Genomic DNA, 3776 nt, shown 5'->3' with positions numbered 1-3776 from the left:
AAGCACTTGTTCCGGATATGTTCGAACGTCAGCAGTTGTGAGTCGTGTGTAAACCGCTTTTCATTCATAAACAGGGGGTTTAGCGGGTACATGGAATCACTTTTGGATCTTTGTTTGGAGGACGGGCTGTGCCGTCAGTTGTGAGTCGTATGTCAAGTCTTATTCGTTCATAAACATGTGTGGTTTGGCGGCTGGATTAACGAAGCTTTAGCCTGTGTTGCATCGCGTCCTTATCAACAAACGCCAAATGCTCTTTAATCTTGCAGTCAACTCCCCCCCCCCCCCCCCGCTTATGAATGAAAAGTGTTTTGTTGACCAGACCACACACTAGAAGGTGAAGGGACGACGACGTTTCAGTCCGTCCTGGACCATTCTCAAGTCGATTGTGAATGGTCCAGGACGGACCGAAACGTCGTCGTCCCTTCACCTTCTACTGTGTGGTCTGGTCAACATACTTTGGCCACGTTATTGTGACTCATCGCCTGCATGTGAATGAAAAGTGGTTTACACACGACTCACAACTGATGAGACATCCGAACACTTCTGGAACAAGTGCTTCGCTCACGCCCTCTGTTCGACCCACACTTCTATAACTGCTTCACCCACGTACTTCAAATACAAATAATCGCCAACATAACCTAAACACCTAACCTAACCTACGCCTAACTATACATAGAGGTTTTATGTATAATAATATTAATTTATATATGAAAACAAACCAATTTTTAATACACAGTATCTTAACATTGATGACTGCGTCTGAGGAGAAAGGCCGCTGCTTTAACCAGCCTAATGTGAGGACGGTTTGTCTGGGGAGGACGGCCTCTGCTTTAACCAGCCTAATGTGAGGACGGTTTGTCTGGGGAGGACGGCCGCTGCTTTAACCAGCCTAATATGAGAACGGTTTGTCTGGGGAGGACGGCCGCTGCTTTAACCAGCCTAATGTGAGAACGGTTTGTCTGGGGAGGACGGCCTTGCTTTAACCAGCCTAATGTGAGAACGGTTTGTCTGGGGAGGACGGCCGCTGCTTTAACCAGCCTAATGTGAGAACGGTTTGTCTGGGGAGGACGGCCGCTGCTTTAACCAGCCTAATGTGAGGACGGTCTGGGGAGGACGGCCGCTGCTATAACTAGCCTAGTGTGAGGACGGCTTGTCTAGGGAGGACGGCCGCTGCTTTAACCAGGCTAGTGTGAGGACGGTTTGTCTGGGGAGGACGGTCGCTGCTTTAACTAGCCTAGTGTGAGGACGGCTTGTCTGGGGAGGACGGCCGCTGCTTTAACCAGCCTAGTGTGAGGACGGCTTGTCTGGGGAGGACGGCCGCTGCTTTAACCAGCCTAGTGTGAGGAAGGCTTGTCTGGGGTGACGGCCGCTGCTTTAACCAGCCTAGTGTGAGGACGGGTTTCACACACCACAAACACAAATAATTGCCAAAAGGACCAAAACACAATTAACTAAACAATCCTAGGCCTAACAATGGAAAAACAAACTAGAGAGAGTAAGTGTGTGTGTGTATTCACCTAGTTGTGCTTGCGGGGGTTGAGCTCTGCTCTTTCGGCCCGCCTCTCAACTGTCAATCAACTGTTTCTACTACTACTTTTTTCCATACAACACACACACACATATCCCAGGAAGGAGCCCGGGACAGCTGACTAACTCCCAGGTACATATTTACTGCTAGGTAACAGGGGAATAGGGTTAAAGAAACTGCCTATCGTTTCTCGCCGGCGCCTGGGATCGAACCCGGGACCACATGATCACGTGTACAGCGTGCTGTCCGCTCGGCCACCGGCTCCGACTTTTGAAAAGTCGTGGCTTTTTTCTGGTGTGGAAAAGCCACACCAGAAATACGATAGATAGTGAAACAGTTGCATAGTTTAAACAACAGTACCTTGCGAAAATAGAGCGATATGGGCTAAAAAAAATCTCATAATTGGCAAAGTAGAAATTGGGTTACGATGCAAAGCATGTGAGAGAGGCGCGCATAGGTTCGTAAAGGTGTGTGTGTGTGTGTGTGTGTGTGTGTGTGTGTGTGTGTGTGTGTGTGTGTGTGTGTGTGTGTGTGTATGTGTGTGTGTGTGTGTGTGTGTGTGTGTGTGTGTGTGTGTGTGTGCGTGTGTGTGCGTGTGTGTGTGTGTGTGTGTGTACAGTTACAGGTACATTGTCACATGTCCACTGTCACATTGTAACACATGTCCTGGTTAGCAGGGCATGTGATCACGTTGGTAAGAGAAACATATCCATGTTGGTCAGAGGTAAGCAGTTAGCTAGTCCGTTAACACTCTGCATTCGCCCCACGATACATATGTATGTATGTATACTTCCTACACAATGGAAGCCAGGATTTCAGAGTCGGCACCAAATCCAAGAGAAACGCTGAATCAATCAACGGTACTTTTGGATACTGGCCCCATTGGGCTGGATTCAACGCAGATACCTTTCTTGGGTAATTACATGAAAGCCCGCGCATACCTTTAGTAGTTACAGAGGATTACCTAGCGGTGATTATCTCAAGGTATGAACTCCTGTGGTCCACAATGGAGTAATCTTGCTGGTTATACGGGTACATGTGTTCTTGGTAATGGTTGGTATGCGTGCTGGTCATGGGTTTGGAGTCTGGCCAATTACACGAGTATATATCTTTACTTGCTATATCCGGCAGCGGCTAAACATATGCTCAAGTAACATCTAATCAGCGTTGTATAAACGCTGGATTAAGGTTTAATCTACGTCGGATTATGAGTCACAATAACGTCATCGTTTCTAAATGTGCTGATGTGTGGTTTGGAGATCAACGGTTGGATTACTTTAATCAACGACAGATTAACAACTAATCGAAGTTTAATCAACACCGGATTAACGCTTAATAAACGTTTAATCAACGTCAGATTAACGTTTAACGATTAATCAATGTAGAATTAACGTTTAATCAACGTCGGATTAACGTTTAATTGACGTTGGATGAATGTTTAATCGATGTAATGGGCATTAACTTAATGTTACATCAACGTTGCTTGCCCATTGAGGCGAGGGGGGGGGGGGCACAGTACGTAGCCTTACATTAACGAATATTTGCTACCCAGTGGACACGATATCCAAAAACAGCACCAATTCAAAGCCGAATTAAAGTCATAAACGTTGATTCGACATCGAACCCACACCACTCTTGGAGGCTGTGTCCACTGGCTTAGATACAAGCACAAATAATCTATGATAACGGCAGATTCTTTTGCTAGATACAGTTACTAGCATATACGCTCCTAGTTACTACTAGCATATACGCTCCTAGTTACTACTAGCATATACGCTCCTAGTTACTACTAGCATGCCCCATCACTATACACGTGCCCGTACTGCACCTGTATCCAAGCTTCAGTTGCAGTCACGTTTTCTTCACAGCTACAGGCATGTCTGTATGCTGGAAGGAGATCGATATGCATAGGTATGTATATCCCCCCAGAGAACCAGAGGTATGTATCCTTGAAGGAGACTAATATTCATAGGTGTCGACACTCATGGCAGAAATGCTAATGTAAAAATATTTATATGGCAAAATTAGGAATTTATGAAATTGGGTCAAATTAAAACCCCGGAGAGGCCTAAATGGGACGGATGGAAAAACTACCGTGGCAAAAAAATTAATGTGCCAAAAATACATGTGGCAATGAATTGAAATGGCAAAAATTGACGTGGCTAAAAAATACGTGGCAAAAATAGATTTGGCAAAATATGAAGTTAACAAAACAAGGAAAGTCACAAATAGTAAAGATAAAACTCGT

This window comes from Procambarus clarkii, chromosome 69 (assembly GCF_040958095.1).
Source record: "Procambarus clarkii isolate CNS0578487 chromosome 69, FALCON_Pclarkii_2.0, whole genome shotgun sequence".
NCBI lineage: Eukaryota > Metazoa > Arthropoda > Malacostraca > Decapoda > Cambaridae > Procambarus > Procambarus clarkii.
The sequence above is the reverse complement of the archived record's forward strand: the minus strand, read 5'-3'. Positions refer to the sequence as shown.